The 18,479-nt window shown below is 34.9% G+C and overlaps 1 protein-coding gene across 2 annotated transcripts in view; it reads right to left on the bottom strand.

Annotated features, from left to right (window-relative positions):
* FucTA (glycoprotein 3-alpha-L-fucosyltransferase A) overlaps positions 1–12,793 on the bottom strand; it is a 667,380-nt gene extending 654,587 nt beyond the window's left edge. Inside the window, exon 1 of one of the 2 annotated variants that reach the window (XM_069829292.1) lies at positions 12,658–12,793. The gene's annotated coding sequence lies outside the window, so the exon portion shown is untranslated. The remainder of the gene's footprint in view (positions 1–12,657) is intronic. The other variant, XM_069829294.1, reaches the window with a different exon arrangement.
* Between the last annotated feature and the right edge of the window lie 5,686 nt (positions 12,794–18,479).

The following is an 18,479-nucleotide window of genomic DNA, read 5'->3' as shown; positions in this document are numbered from 1 at the left end:
TTAAAGGTGACATTGTCAATCTTTCTTAAACAGTGTCAGCCTTCGTATTCCTATGAAGGACATGAGACATCACAAACTCTTCTATATTAGAAATTCTAAATCTTCCTCGCCGGTCTCCAGTTGTAGGCCTATTAAAAATGCTAACTTACGTGTAGGCGATTTCGATCCTTTCAATGTATAGAAGTTTAGAACATGGCAATATCTTTGCTAATATTATTTGCATAATCCTTAGACATAAATTGGTACTACTTTCGTAAGAATCAACTCCTTTCCATAACATTTTATAGTATTAATCTTTGTAAATTAATCATTGTACTCTATGGTCTTCATTTTGTTGTTACCTCAATTATTTAATTCGTACCATAGTTTTATTGTATTAATTGTATCACTGTGCTGGACTTTTATTGGCCAATGTCTGTTGTCCAGCACATAAATATCAATAAATAAATAAATACATAAGTAAATAAACAAACGAATAAATAAATAAATAATTCCATCATTTTCTGTATAGATGTTATTTATATTTGCTATGCATTTTTGTAATGGTTGAGTGGAAGAGAAGGCCTTATGGCCTTAACATTGAGCGTATTCCGAATCTCACCGGTGAGCAATCCGATGGCATCACGGTGTTCCGAATTCCACCGATGACGTCATTGATTCTCCACCGGTGTCGCCCCGGTGCCATCAACTTGCAGAGGTGGTGGCAGTCTCCATCAGCCGCCATCAGTGAATCTGATTGGTTCTTGTATAGGACGGGTATTAGCAGACGAATGACATCGTGCACTGTTGTGTCATGGCGGTGTGTTCTGCTGTATTGTTTGTAATGAGCACAATGTAAAAACAATATGTTAATGGCTTATGAGCGAGCATGTCAACGGACCAGTTATTACTACCAGTTCGAGAAATAAATTGTTTATGCTCTCTTTTCTTTGAACGAGATGGGAGTACGAAAATTTCGCAAAATTTTGCTAGCGTAGCAAAGGCAACAACTTGTACAGTCCCCATGACAGCCATCGATCCTTCCTGCAGTTTTGTTCCTTATTTCGCTGCAACGTGACGTCATTGATGCCACCGGACCGGTGAGATTCGGAATACGCTGTCTGCCAGTACCAATAAAAATAAAAATAAATTAATTAACAAATAATTTAAATTGTAGGAAAGATAATCGCAGTATCAATCTTCATCACTAGAATGCATTTTCAACAGATTTCGAGGTCTAGTTTTGAATCATGAATAGAACGTCAACAGTAGCGCACACAAGATGCAAGTGTTCCCTGATGGTACCTGTGCCACGCGCCAAATATGACGTCACGTCAATACAGTCTCTGAACAACTAACCTTATCTCCGTAAGTCCTGGAACAGAATATGGTCCCTAGTTATCATTACGATTCCCATCCATTTTTATTAGGGTGTATTATTAGAGTAAGAGAGGGTATTGTCGGATACCATTTTTATGTTTCAAAATAAAGGCAATTGAAAAAAGTTAGAACTGGAATTACTTAGTATTATAATAACCTCTTGGGGTTCCTGCAGATTGTACATAAGTATTAGGTAATTTACATAATATGTATTTGCTGTATAACTTGCAAAGACAAAACAGAAATAATATCATCACTGAGAGAATGGGAAGCTAATGTCGGATACATTAGACATTATTATGTAAGAGGTATGATAATGCATTTAAAATAATATATTGCATATCAGAAACTATTACAATAGTGTTCTGTTTAGCCACCTGATATCCAAGCCTTTTAACATCATTTCTGGTTCATCCAAAATATTTTCTCTCCATCATTAACACATGGTCAACTAGCTTCTCTTCAAGTGACGCTGGGAGTGTTGGTTTTCGTCCAAGTTTCGATTTAACGGCTTTGGTGGGCTCAGAGTTGGACCGTACATAATCAAATAATGTTGATCGAGGTACATTGAATCTTTTGGAAGCAGCAAGATAGCCCATTCTTTTCTCACGTACTGCGACAATGGCATTTACCATATCTTCAGACTTCCATTTTTTTTAGACTGAATCTCTTTTTTCTTTTACTTTAGGTATCTAAAAATATCAGAAGAAGAAACAATTCGTTAGTTCATAATATTCGATTAATTAGAAAATTAATTTCTTTACATTAATTAAAAATACCCATGAGTAAAAATGTAGTGGTTTGTTATAGAAAACATATAAATGGGTTTAAGACAGCTTTTATGTAGCGAGCAGCATTGAAAGACAGCCGACAATGCCCTCGGCTAGTATCCGATATTGCCCTCGGCTAGTATCCGACATTGCCCTCGGCTAGTATCCGACATTGCCCTCGGCTAGTATCCGACATTGCCCTCGGCTAGTATCCGACATTGGCCGACTCTTCACAAACAGTAAAACAAGCCAGCTGCATGAAACATGTTGTCGATAGCATTTCTGCAATTAGAGAATTAAGAAGCCTTATCTATGGTATATCAAACAGTGCATACCATGTTGTGTAAATATAAGAATAATTTGTAACGAATAAATCACATTACTTACCCTCAAAAAGTTTTTTTTTTTTTTTTTGCAGAAACGTTGAAAACACGCTATTCACACACAGTGAAGCACTCAACAGCAATGGCTATTCATGCAGATGTTCGTCTACTTGTAGAGAACGTAATGCATTATTTTCACATCAGATTGCACCATTCGATCGAAAAGAAATATGTTATCCGAGATTATCCGACATTACCAGACCTATACGACAATCCCCTCCCTTACTCTATTATTATATTATTATTATTATTATTATTATTATTATTATTATTATTATTATTATTATTATTGCTATTATCGCCGCGGAGTGTATACGCTTCAATAGAATGTTTCAGTTGGCTTTGCTCAGTTAATAAGCGGTAAGAACAAGTGAGGAATGGAACAAATGTAGCCATCCTGTATACAACAGAGCTTAATTATACATCTTCTCTTATTCTGTTTATTTATAGTGCCCGCTGGAATGAAATGCATTTCTGTAGTCACGTTATGTTTAATGAATCAGCTATCGGAACACTCGTATTTAATCTATGATTTCCTAGTTTTCCAGTGGCCAAAATACCTTAATAGAAACCGACGTTAAAATTGCGTGTTTTAATGTTCGAGCCTTTGTGCTATAAATCACGTACTGGTTGATTACAACCTTCAAAAATTTAAATAAACAGCCCCATGGAGCTCTCACAAATATATCAATCATCATCGCCATCAAGAACACATCCACAACAGTAATTCATCACTGCACTCTGATTGCACTGATTATCCCTAGCGGGCAGAAAATATACTAACGGTTTATAATGCATTGCACTATTCAGCGGAATGTGATTATTAGGACCGTGACATCAATATATTTCTACAGGGACATCATTTTATTTTTACTAACATTTTTAATATTAACCTGGATATACGTTTGGATCAACGCCATTTGCTACCCCTTTCCACGACTGGAGTTCGATGATACTGGCGTAATGTACAGAGACATCATTTTATTTTTATTTCAATTTTTATTGTACCTGAGTTTTTTAATGTACTTCACTCCCACCCCTTCTACTAATGAAGTTCAACTGTTTTCCAGATAGAATCAATGCCGCTTATAGTAAACAGCACTGAGTTACTGAGTATAGTACGTTCCAGAAATATGTTCGCGTTTTCCAGTGACGAAAGAACTTCTAATATTGAATCATATTTTCGCACAGGTACTGTCCGTTTGCCTACGTCGCATCCCGATTTCCCCCACCTGCTTCTGCACGGCCCTCTGTAAAAGCAGGGCTGTCTTAGCTCTTTTCTGAAAACAATAATTTCTGTTAGGAATTGGACGTTTACGTAATATTACACAACTGTTTAAAATAACTTAAATAAAAGGGCCTCGTTAAGTAATTAACTGTCACGTGATTTCCCTCCTTTCTACGATCCTGCGGAATAACCACTTGGACTGACAGTAGATAACATGTCTGAGTAATTTTATCTATGCGAGTCGGGCAGAAGTGAAGATTGAATTTACATTACATAAGGTACTCTTTTATAGAGTAGGTACAGAATTATTTCAACATGAGTTACTAGTACGAAGGACGAAACTGGTAATTGGAATTAGATGCAATAGTCTATAGTGCGATAATATGCACAAAAGAACTGAAGCCTGTAGGCTATCGAAATGAATGGCTACCATCTTCAAAAATGTGTTTAAATATCCATATCATGATTATTTTTCAATTGAACTTCATTATTCTCTATATTGTACGCTAATGTGCTGTAGACAGTGTAATATACAGTGCATAATGAATACGTTCGCATGGATAGCTCAGTTCGTGAGTAAAAACACTTATTGTTAATACAGTACTGCATTTTGATTAAATAAAAATCCTAATGAAAATTATTGAACTCAAAATCGCGATATTTCCTAGTTTACGTAAATGGATGAAGTACTTTTCTTCCCTCCTATACCTAGTAAAGTGATTTGTTTGTGTTTTACGCCAGTATCATCCAACTCCAGTTGTGGAAGGGAGTAGCGAACGGGTTTTCCGGTTCTCTAAAGGTATAGCCAGGTTAATATTAAAAATGTTAGTAAAAATAAAATGATGTCCCTGTACAAACAAATCACTTTACTAGGTATAGGACGGAAGGAAAGTAGTTCATCCATTTGCGTAAACTAGGAAATATCGCGATTTTGAGTTTGATAATTTTCATTAGATTTTTGTTTAATGAAAATACAGTTGAGTGTAAGAGAAGACCTTACGGTCTTAACTCTGCCAGGTTAAATAAAGCCATTATTATTATTATTATTATTATTATTACAGTATTAACAATGAGTGTTTTTACTCACGAACTGAGCTGCCCATGTGGACGTATTCAGTATGCAGTGTATATTATACTGTCTACAGCACATTAGCGTACAATATAGAGAATGAAGTTAAATTGAAAAATAATCATAATATGTATATTTAAACACATTTTTTTTTAAATGGTGGCCGTTCATTTCGATACAGGCTTCAGTTCTAATGTGCATATCATCGCATTATAGACTATTGTACTTAATCCCAATTGCCAGTTTCGTCCTTGGTACTAGTAACTCATGTTGAAATAATTCTGTACCTACTCTATAAAAGAGTACCTTACCCACTGTAAATTCAATATTCACTTCCGCCCGATCCGAAAAGATAAAATTACTCGGACATACTATCTACTGTCCGTCCGAGTGGTTATGTCGTAGGGTCGTAGAAAGGGAGGAAATCACGTGACAGTTAATTACTTAACGAGGCCCTTTTATTTAAGTTATTTTAAACAGTTGTATAATATTACGTTGACGTCAAATTCCTAAAAGAAATTAATGTTCTCAGAAAAGAGCTAAGACAGCCCAGCCTCTAGCTGGCGAATAAAAGCTAGTGGGGGAAACCGGGATACGACGTAGGCAAATGGACGACAGTACCTATGCGAAAATAATTCAATATTGAAAGCCCTTTCGTCACTGGAAAACGTGAACATATTTTTGGAACGTACTGCTTACTATGACCGTAAGGCTACTATGACTGTATATGCGGTCTTGGATCTGTGTGGAGGACGGTTGAACTTCATTCGTAGAAGGGGTGGGAGTGAAGTACATCCAAAAACCCAGGTACAATAAAAATTGAAGTAAAAATAAAATGATGTCCCTGTATTTGTATTAGTTTGAGGTGAACATACTACGCCGGAAAGAATGTAGTCGGCGTTTCAAGTACAGGCAGAGGAAGCGAATTTGACACACGCCTAAACAAGTACGTTTCGTGTTTTGTATACGATTATTGCGTATTATAAAATAAAGACAATACAATTATTGTACAGGGACATCATTTTATTTTTACTAACATTTTTAATATTAATCTGGCTATACCTTTCTATTAACGATTGAAAGAGGAAACACAGTTTGCTACCCCTTCCACGACTGGAGTTCGATGATACTGGCGTAAAATACAAACCACTTTACTAGGTGTAGGAGGGAAGAAAAGTAGTTCAGTTATGTAAACTAGGAAATATCACAATTTTGAGTTTGATAATCTTCATTAGGTTTTTGTTTAATCAAAATACAGTACAGTATTACCACTTGTGTTTTTACTCACGAACTGAGCTATCCATTCGGACGTATTAATTATGCAATGTATATTGTACTGTTACAGCACATTAGCGTACAATATAGAGAATGAAGTTAAATTGAAAAATAATCATAATATGGATATTTAAACACATTTTTGAAAATGGTGGCCGTTCATTTCGATACAGGCTTCAGTTCTTTTGTGCATATTATCACACTATAGACTACTGTACCTAATTCCAATTACCAGTTTCGTCCTTCGTACGAGTAACTCATGTTGAAATAATTCTGTACCTAGTCTATAAAAGAGTACCTTACGTACTGTAAATTCAATCTTCACTTCTGCCCGATCCGAAAAGATAAAATTACTCAGAAATGCTATCTACTGTCCGTTCAAGTTGTTTTGTCGCAGGGTCGTAGAAAGGGGGGGGTGAATCACGTGACAGTTAATTACTTAACGAGGCCCTTTTATTTAAGTTACTTTAAACACTTTTATAATATTACGTAGACGTCCAAATCCTAACAGAAATTAATGTTTTCAGAAAAGAGCTAAGAGAGCCCAGCTACTATACTTTACAGAGGGAGAACAGAAGCAGGTGGGGGAAACCGGGATGCGACGTAGGCAAACGGACGACAGTACCTGTGCGAAAAATTTCTGAAACGTACTATACTCCTAACTCAGTACTGCTTACGCGCCTTCGGCTCTGTGTCGTGAACGGTTGGAAGTTTACTAGTAGAAGGGGTGGGAGTGAAGTACATTCAAAAACTCAGGTACAATAAAAATTGAAGTAAAAATAAAATGATATCCCTGTATATAAGGGCTAATATCCTGAACTAAAAATTGACCAGTCTCTGAAGCACGGAGTAAAACAGTTAAATGTGTCTTGTTTAGCTTCCCAATATTCAGCCGATTGCTCCCGAATCGATGTGGTGCGGGAGCAACGGACTAGACGATTAAGTAGTAAACTTAATAGTTCCAAAGCTAAAATCACTACAAATTATAGGAAATGTATGGAAGTTTTAAAAAACAAACAATAGTGCCCATCAAGAGATAAACTTATTACGTATAACTTAGTTATTACACCTCATGAAAGAATGTAAGGGAAGCCGTTCCAATATGTTGTAGCATATAAAAGATAAGGATGGTACTCGATACACAAAACAATTTGATGTAAGTTTATGTTTCTACGTTATATAGACGTGTAACTGACATGATTATTAATTTTAAATGTAAATCAACTGAATAAATATATACAAAGGAGAGAGAGAGAGAGAGTAGTTTAGTCAACTGTCCGAAGACAGGTCTGAACCTCACAAGTGATACCAAGAAGACACCACTTAAGAAGCAATTAGGCCAGTTCCTTTCCCCCTCCATTGCGTACATCGCCGATTAGTTACATATTACACTGTTCAGACTTCAGATGCATACAAAAAATTGTTCTTCCTCTGACACATATCGTCAAGTGAGATGTACTGCCTGATAATAATAGATGTATATATCAACCAGAACCTCAATCAGAAAGTAAGGAGAGAGAGAGAGAGAGAGAGAGAGAACGCCTCAATTATGTATATTATGCTGTATTAGACTTGTCTATAGCACGCGATACTGAAACTTCCAACTTAACTTTATCCAAGTTCTCCGTTGCGGGAATCTGTGATAAGTTAGGTTAGGTTAGGCTAGGCTTTTCATATGCCTTGTATATTTTTTATTTTATTGGGTTATTTTACGACGCTGTATCAACATCTAGGTTATTTAGCGTCTGAATGATATGAAGGTGATAATGCCGGTGAAATGAGTCCGGGGTCCGGCACCGAAAGTTACCCAGCATTTGCTCGTATTGGGTTGAGGGTAAACCCCGTAAAAAACCTCAACCAGGTAACTTGCCCCGACCGGGATTCGAACCCGGGCCACCTGGTTTCGCGGCCAGACGCGCTGACCGTTATTCCACAGGTGTGGACTGCCTTGTATATACGAATCTGTAACAGGTTAGGTTAGATTAGGTTAGGTTAGGTTAGGTTAGGTTAGGTTAGTTTAGTTTAGTTTAGTTTAGTTTAGGTTAGGTTTTTTGGTATGCCTTACATACACGAATCTGTGGCAGGTTAGGTTAGGTTAGGCTTTTTGTATGCTTTCCATAGACCTGTACTAAGTGAAGTGAAATGTGCGTTTCGCGTTATATTTTTAAGTGTTCTACTTCTTTATTTCATGTGTTAAATGATCACTTTTTAGGTTATCTACAACGATCAATTCTTTCCAATTTTTTGCTATTTTCTAATAAATTTTCAAGTCAACTAACATCCTATACGAATTATTCACATTTCAAATTACATTCCCCACGAAAATTAGACCATTTTTCCACTTTCTTCGTTAAAAGGCCTTCAATGTCGCATGCTATAGAAAATCCATATATAATTTATTTATATTACTTTGTTTTACGTCACTATTACCTAATTATGTTATGTGTTATTATATCCTTGTATTTGTATATATTTGTAAATTTGCAAACAAAACTGTATTGTAAAATAATTCTTAACTAAAAACAGTAAACACTTAAACTTCCCTGAATGTAACGTCATACAATGTTGACATAAATGTTTATTTAGAAAATACGCCAATATCTAAAGCACGGAGAAAATAGAGAGCTGAGTACATCCTGTTTAACGCCTAATATTTAAATTCAGAACAACAAACACTCGAACTCCACGGAGTGGGTGTATATGTAATAGTTACATGTTAAACTAGAAAATTCGCTATCTCTAAAGCACGGAGAAAAACCGTTGAATACGTCCTATTTAACTGTCCAATATTTATCTAAAAACAAACACTTGAACTTCATCGATTGAATGCAATAATGTAATATAATGTTGAGATAAATGCTTATGTACAAAATTCGCCGATCTCTACAACACAGATGAATTAATAAACAGTTTGATACGTTCTGTTTAACTGTCCAATATTTGACCAACAACAATAAACACTAGAACTTCAGTAACTGAGTCTAATAACATAATACAAAGTTGAGATAAATGTTGATGTACAAAACTTGCCAATCTCTAAAGTACGGGAAAATAAACATTTGAATGCATTCTGTTCAACTACCAATATTAACTAAAAACAAGAAATATTTGAACTTTACCGAGTTTAATAATGTGATACAACGTCGAGATAAATACCAATCTGTACTAAAGCACCAAAAAATGGACTGAATACGTTTGTTTCACTGTCCAATATTTAATTAAAAACAACAAACACTTGAACTTCAGGGACTGAGTGTAATAACGTGATGCAATGCTGTGATAAATGTTAATCTAGAAAATTTTCTAATTGTATTGTATTGTATTTATTAACATTCCATGGTATTCATACATTGCTTACAGCTAGAATATGGAACAAGTAAAAAAACTTAATACTATTATAAAATCTTAATTTATAGTCACAGTCTAGGTGAAATGTATACAGACGAGATCTTACGACATAGTCTACTAGTACAACACATAGTTTTAGTATTAATTTCATGAAGTGTTATTGAATGTCATGAATTCACCTACAGAATAGAAGGCGTGAGAAATTAGGTACTTCTTTAATTTGGCCCTAAATAATCTGATGTTTTGAGTTTCATTTTTATATCGATAGGGAGGCCATTAAAACTTTTTACTCCCATATAACACACTCCTTTTTGATAGCACGATAGACTTGCCGATAGAGTATGAAAGTCATTTTTTGACGTGTATTTATGCTATGAACTGTTGAATTAGTTACAAAGTTTTCACGATTACATACGAGGAAGATTATTAATGAAAAGATATACTGACAAGCCATGGGCATTATTTGTAGTTTTTTTAAATAGTCCTACACGATTCCCTAGATTTGGCATCTAGTATCATTCTAATTACTATTTTTTGTAATAGAAATATATTGTTACTATCTGTAGAATTTCCCCAGAATATTATTCCAAAACTCATTACCGAGTGGAAGTATGCAAAGTATATTGTTTTTAAGGTATTCATATTTACTATCTTTCGCATAGATCTAATAGCAGAACAAGCTGAATTTAGTTTGGGAGTAATTTCTTTAATATGATTTTTCCAATTTAACACATTATCGATGTTAAGCCAAGAAATTTGGTTGTTGTTGTTTCTAACAGGAATCTATTATTAATTATTGCGCTAGAAATTTGCGACGTTGAATTTTGAACAGGATTTAAATTGAATTATGTTAGTTTTGTTACAATTTAATACTAATTTATTGACTGAGAACCAGTCACATATTTTGAAGAGAATTTCCTCTGTTGAAAATTGGAATGTGTTGGAGTTATTGGCTGTAATTACTATACTTGTGTCATCTGCAAATAATATGGGATGACCTAATCTCTAGAACACGGAGAAAATTAACGGTTGAATACGTTCTGTTTAACTGTCCAGTATTTAAATAAAAGCCACCAACATTTAAATTTTAATAACCGAGTACAATAACGTAATACAAATGTCTATCATCTCTAAAGCATGGAAAAAATAAGCAATCGAAAACGTTCTGTTCCCAACATGTAAGTTTTTAGCTAACTGAATAAAACACTTCCACATCACTGACAGGCAAATGAAAGATTGCGTAGAAGAGAGAAGAATAGGTATAACACATGTTTCACTGCACATCCTCTAAGATAAGTTCTGAATTGTATATAAATTACATACGCAGATTTTATACCAAACATCGTTAGTATTTACTTATATAATTTTCACTTCTAAATTTAGATCACAACGCATTTTACATAAAACTATAACCTTGGTATGCGTAAAGATGACATTAAATTACAAATAAACAGATATTTTAAGATAATCTTGTAAACAAAAGGGTGACATTCATCTATTGCACACATGTATATTTTACAAAATCGCCTCAGTAATTTCAAATACGTCTAATACGTTCTATTTAACTGTCCAGTATTTAACTCAAACCACCAACATTTAAATTTTAATGACCGAGTACAATAATGTAATGCAAATTTCTATCATCTCTAAAGCATGGAAATAAATTTCAAATTTATTTACAATTTACATTTGAATTGAATACATATGAATAGATACCCGAAATGAGCATATGCTCGTGCTCGGGTACAGTCCAGTAGTCTACATAAATTTTACAGGGTTCAAATAATAATGCTGATGATATAAATAATAGTAATAATAATAATAATAATAATAATAATAATAATAATAATAATAATAGAATAATCGTGACGAATGATACAAAGATTGTAATACAAAATAATTCATTAATAATAATAATAATAATAATAATAATAATAATAATAATAATAATAATAGTGATAAAACAAATTTATTTACAATAATAAAATAAATACTAAGACGGATAAAATGAAATATAAAACCACTAGCGAGAGTTAACACAACTTAAATAAGCATATAATAACCGGAAAAAATGCCAAACTCGAAAATCAACAGAAAAGTTCGTTGTATCGCAGACGACAGCAACCGCCGTATTAACACAGTGTTGTTCCCAACATGTAACTTTTAGCTAACTAAAAAAACTCTTCGACATCACTGACAGGCAAATGTAAGATTGCGTAGAAGAGAGAAGAATAGGTATAACACATGTTTCACTGCACATCCCCTACGATAAGTTCTGAACTGTATATAAATTACATACGCAGATTTTATACCAAACATCGTTAATATTTATTTATATAAACTAATTTTCATTTCTAAATTTGGATCACAACGCATTTTACATAAAACTATAACCTTGGTATGCGTAAAGGTGACATTAAATTACAAATAAACAGATATTTTAAGATAATCTTGTAAACAAAAAGGTGACATTCATCTGTTGCACACATGTATGTTTTACAAAATCGCCTCAGTAATTTCAAATACGTCTAATACGTTCTGTTTAACTGTCCAGTATTTAACTAAAACCACCAACATTTAAATTTTAATGACCGAGTACAATAATGTAATACAAATTCCTATCATCTCTAAAGCATGGAAACAAACCATCGAAAACATTCTGTTCCCAACATGTAAGTCCTTAACTAACTGTAAAAAACACTTCGACATCACTGATAGACAAATGCAAGATTGCGTAGAAGAAACAAGAATAGGTATAACACATGTTTCACTGCACGTCCCCTATAATATAGTTGTATATAAATTAAATACGTAGATTTTATATCAAACATCGTTAATATTTATTTATATAAATTAATTTTCATTTCTAAATTTGGATCACAACACATTTTACAGAAATCTATAACCTTAGTAAGCTTAAATAAATAGATATTTTAAGATAATCTTGTAAACAAAAGAATGACATTCATTTACTGCACACACGTATATTTCACAAAACCTTCTCAGTAACTTCAAATACGTAGAATTTAAAACATTACTGATTTAACGTTTGGTTACTGTAAATAGGTAGAAATAAAGACCATGTTTTGAAACAAGTCACTATCATGTGTTTGCAGTTTCAAATGTTCGTTGATGGCAGTGACATCTGTGAGCAGACCTTCGTTCCGCAGACAGGTCGTGGGAATGTGATCTCGTATTAACACCGAAATGAGACAAGTGTCTTACCTTGTGTGACAGAAGACCTTGCTTCTCGGTGGTGCGATGTCCACGGAGATACTTGCGTTTCCCTGGCTACGAACACACTGGGTACGATGCTATGTGAAAGGGGCGCGGTGCACGGCGACTCTCCCTCCAACCCCCCCGTAGACAACAGGCTGGAAAATCCATACCCCGTGCCCACCTCTCCAGGCCAGGCGCTAGCCAGGGCGCAGTCTCCTATCGATCCCGGCTGCCCTCAATGGGAGCGAGACACTGTTGTGGTCCCCGCTGTTGGTTCCCTGGACCTCTTCGCATATGAGGTCAGGTCATCTTGCTCGAAGGGTTAACCTTGGGTTGTTTTCTAACACTTTACAGGCGTCGCAACCGCTTGGCTACCTGCTACGTACAGTAGCTAATTGTAAATGGATTAGGCCTAGTTAAACGCCTTGCTAGATGCCACGTAACTAACCCAATATTATATGAGCAATATTTAGAATCCAAATTTAACACACACCACAGAATTCTTCTATTGTGTTGATAAATAACGAAACAATTACGAACAGGAGCGTACTCAAAAGGAGAGGTTACAGGATTAGAACTCGCCCCCTTGAATTAAAATAAAAATGACATATTTAGATTTTATTCTATTTTATCCATCATCGTTTTCCCCACTCTAATTTTTCATTGTCATAGTAACAAAATCTACGTCGACATAAGATATACCGGTAGTCTTCCTACTCCTCCTTTATTATGTTCATAATGCCAGTTTCATTCTTCATCGTCGGTGAGTTTCACTATTGTGTTTAGTAAATAAATTTATTTCAATATATTGTCTTACCTATCATATACAAAAATAACTGCCGACTGTATATATATATATATATATATATATATATAAATGATTTTTGTATAAGTGTAATAATGACACAAGCATTTTTTATTCTACAAAATTAAACAGAAGTTAAAATTTGTTAAAATTGGATGGCTGAAAATATTCATGAATATAATATTAATAAATATACCGTAACATAATAATAATACTTACTTACTGGCTTTTAAGGAACCCGGAGGTTCATTGCCGCCCTCACATAAGCCCGCCATTGGTCCCTATCCTGAGCAAGATTAATCCATTCTCTATCATCATATCCCACCTCCCTCAAATCCATTTTAATATTATCTTCCCACCTACGTCTCGGCCTCCCTAAAGGTCTTTTTCCCTCCGGTCTCCCAACTAACACTCTATATGCATTTCTGGATTCGCCCATACGTGCTACATGCCCTGCAACATAATAATAATAATAATAATAATAATAATAATAATAATAATAATAATAATACCGGTAGATAAAATTTAAAATACCGATAATGTAAATTGTAAACAATTTTAATAACAACCCCTCTTGACAAAATCCTGCGTACGCCACTGATAAAGAATAAATCTCAGCTAACATATTCGTAAAGTGGTGGCCAACTCACAACAATAAGTAGTGTTGACAATTGCATACACTAAAAATCCTAAAATATCCATACAAATATGCAATTAAAAATGCCGAAATATACAGTTATATATGCATTGAATTACGACGAAGTGAAAAGAAACGACTAGAAGCATTGAAACGTGGATATGGAGAAGAATGGAGTGTGTGAAATGGACAGACAAAATAAGAAATCAAGCTGTGTTGGAAAGACTGGGTAAATAGAAAAACGATGCTGAAACTGATCAGGAAAAGAAAAAGGAATTGGCTGGGTCACTGGCTGAGAAGAAACTGCCTACTGAAGGATGCACTGGAAGAAATGGTAAATGGGAGAAGAGTTCGGAGCAAAAGAAGATAGCAGATGATAAACGACATTAAGATATATGGATCATATGCGGAGACTAAGAGAAAGGCAGAAAATAGGAAAGACTAGATAATTCTGGGTTTGCAGTGAAAGACTTGCTCTTAGGCAGGAATGAATGAATGAATGAATGAATCAATCAATCAATCAATCAATCAATCAATCAATCAATCAATGGCTATTGCTAATTCAGTTAAAACTAATTTGATACAGAAAATTAATTTTCTTTCATGACTGTTTGAAACTCTGTGACATAATAATTTACATGTTTTCAGGATTCAACTTGTTTCTCCTACTCGTGAAAATGAACTTATGCATAAACAAATGTATTTCTATATCGCATGAAGTGAGGGAATAAAACTTTATAATCAGGTAACGTAGGATTAACGTCCATATAATTATCGTATCCTTGAAACACTTTGCTAATTTCCTTATCTTCTTCAGACCATCATTCTTTACTTTAGCCGACGATGGGTTTTCCGACAAAATTAAGTCAGAACTCCTTGATTTGCTTCCGGAATACGTAGCCTACAACATACTGAAATTGAGTGGAAAACATTGTTTTTTTCGTTTGCACAATGCGAAATGGCAAACTCATTAATACATTACGACGCCCTTTATACAAAGAGCGTCAGAACAAACACCAACTTCAATCACCCCCTGTCAACTTTACGGCACACTGACGTCTACCCAAGAATACACACCTTAAAGTGGTAAGTACCAACTAATTAGAGAAAATAAAAATTATTGCTATACGTCAGTTTTACTAAATTGTACGCAGCCCCCAAGACAAATCATGAAATTCTGGAGAAGCTAGTAATATTTGTTGGAATCTCTCCGGAATAGGGAGAAGCTAGTAATAATTGTTGGAATCTCTCTGGTATAGGGAGAAGCTAGTAATAATTGTTGGAATCTCTCCGGAATAGGGAGAAGCTAGTAATAATTGTTGGAATCTCTCTGGAATAGGGAGAAGCTAGTAATAATTGTTAGAATCTCTCTGGAATAGGGAGAAGCTAGTAATAATTGTTGGAATCTCTCCGGAATAGGGAGAAGCTAGTAATAATTGTTGGAATCTCTCCGGAATAGGGAGAAGCTAGTAATAATTGTTGGAATCTCTCCGGAATAGGGAGAAGCTAATAATAATTGTTGGAATCTCTCCGGAATAGGAAGAAGCTAGTAATAATTGTTGGAATCTCTCTGGAATAGGGGGAAGCTAGTAATAATTGTTGGAATCTCTCCGGAATAGGGAGAAGCTAGTAATAATTGTTAGAATCTCTCCGAAATAGAGGAGAAGCGAGTAATAATTGTTAGAATCTCTCCGGAATAGGGAGAAGCTAGTAATAATTGTTAGAATTTCTCCGGATTAGGGGAGAAGCGAGTAATTATTGTTAGAATCTCTCCGGAATAGCGGAGAATCTAGTAGTAATTGTTAGAATCTCTCCGGAATAGAGAGAAGCAAGTAATAATTATTAGAATCTCTTCGAAATAGAGAGAAGCAAGTAATAATTGTTAGAATGTCTCCGGATTAGGGGAGAAGCGAGTAATAATTGTTAGAATCTCTACGGAATAGCGGAGAATCTAGTATTAATTGTTAGAATCTCTCCGAAATAGGGGAGAAGCGAGTAATAATTGTTAGAATCTCTCCGGATTAGGGGAGAAGCGAGTAATTATTGTTAGAATCTCTCCGGAATAGCGGAGAATCTAGTAGTAATTGTTAGAATCTCTCCGGAATAGAGAGAAGCAAGTAATAATTATTATAATCTCTTCGGAATAGAGAGAAGCAAGTAATAATTGTTAGAATGTCTCCGGATTAGGGGAGAAGCGAGTAATAATTGTTAGAATCTCTACGGAATAGCGGAGAATCTGGTATTAATTGTTAGAATCTCTCCGAAATAGGGGAGAAGCGAGTAATAATTGTTAGAATCTCTCCGGAATAGGGAGAAGCTAGTAATAATTGTTAGAATTTCTCCGGATTAGGGGAGAAGTGAGTAATTATTGTTAGAATCTCTCCGGAATAGCGGAGAATCTAGTAGTAATTGTTAGAACCTCTCCGAAATAGGGGAGAAGCGAGTAATAATTGTTAGAATCTCTCCAGAATAGGTAAGAATGTAGTAGTAATTGTTAGAATCTCTCCGAAATAGGGGAGAAGCGAGTAATAATCATTAGAATCTCTACGGAGTAACGGAGAATCTAGTAGTAATTGTTAGAATTCTCCGAAATAGGAGAGAAGCGAGTAATAATTGTTAGAGTTTCTCTGGAATAGGGAAGAAGTTAGTAATAATTATTGGAATCTCTCCGGAATCAGGGAAAACCTAGTAATAATTGTTACAATCACTGTAATCCATTTCCATGCGCGAAATCCTCGTTATCTTCTGACTTTCCATAATAATTAGCCTATTATGTAGGAGACGAAAAATCGAAACGAGAACGCGCTTCAATTTTTACATGAACGTGTTCTGTGTCTTCCTTGTTTTATTCCTACAAAACTAGGTGTTGTTGTTAGAGCTGAGGTGACTGTACACACAAATTGATGAGGTCTGGGAAGAAAGAGACTGTGATCTATTGTAATGTACTTCGTCTGTAACCCCTGAAAGCTGTGGAAAATCCAATAACGTTACCTGACTGGCTGGGGGATCAGGCTATGAACCCTGACAGACAGGGCGCAGTTCTCCTCAGCGAATTTAATTCAGATTGCCTTCATAACTGCTGAATTTAATTATATCTGAACGGAAGTGACTAAGCGTGTGGCATGGCTCTGCGGGCGAACAGACTTCGCAGGTCACATTCCGAGACTCGCTTGTCCTTTCCGTGCAAATCCTCTTTTTCCCCAAGCCATTGTAATTACAGGACTACAGACAATGTTATAATTGACCTTAAAATATTTCCGAAATGCGAATATAGAGATCAATAGCAGGGGAAGTAATCAAATTAGATAGATTTAACTAGTTAACCAAATGGAAGCCACAATTGAAACGCAATCATGCAAAATACGGTAACAAAATTATATAAATCCACGAAACCATTCAAATTTTCATACTTTCTTGGCTTATACGTAAAGATTAATTTTTGGTCCTACAGAATGTATCTGTTATGGTAACAATGATTATCATTTTTCTCCTCTATTAGAGGAGAAAAATTCGCTCCGGCATCGGGAATCGAACCCGGGTCCTTGGTTCTACGTACCAAGTGCTCTAATCACTGAGCTACGCCGAAGTTCAATCCACAGCACCGGATCGAATCCCTCTCCTCCAGTGTTTTTCCCTTTGTGGCCTGACTCAAAGTTCAGTTGACATATAGGCCTATTAAGTCAACTGCCATTATACAAGGAGTGATTTGATGGCCGGGATTCCACAATAATATGCACTGTTGGGCGAAGAATCTACTTAAAGATTAATTTTTGGTCGTATAGAATGTATCTGTTATGGTAACAATGATTAATCAATGCTTGGCTTCAATTTTTGAGGACCTTAACCGAGACAGATCCTTTGCTGACATTACACTATCAAAGATCTTTGACAAAGAATATGGTAAAATATTTTATCAAAGAACTGTGATAATAAGTGGGATTTGAAGTATATTACGCTATTCGTATAAAATATTATATCAAAGATAATCTAAAATTAAGAAACAAGAATCATCAACCTCCATTTATAATAAAATAAAATCTTTTTGATCACAGATAAGAAGAAATGAATGAAGACCAGTACTATGGTTGTTTAGCTACAATTAGTTCAAAATATTGCAATATTGCTTAAAAGGAAGCAGAAAAGGACACGCCTGTGGGTTAAACCATGGATTGCAAAAAACGTGACAAGAAAAGTATCCGTCAAAACTTATTAACAGAGCTACAACGAGAAGGCTTGAAATTTATATAAATTATTTGAGAATGGATGTAAATAATTTCAATTTAACCAAACTTGTGCATTCTTCCTGTATATCTCATTATAAAGCGTTTTCGAATAAGAGTGTCCTACATTTAACATATTATAACAGCTGCAGTGTTCATGAAGCTA

The sequence above is a fragment of the Periplaneta americana genome, chromosome 6, assembly GCF_040183065.1.
Source record: "Periplaneta americana isolate PAMFEO1 chromosome 6, P.americana_PAMFEO1_priV1, whole genome shotgun sequence".
Lineage (NCBI taxonomy): Eukaryota > Metazoa > Arthropoda > Insecta > Blattodea > Blattidae > Periplaneta > Periplaneta americana.
This window is presented reverse-complemented; position numbering and strand designations above follow the sequence as displayed.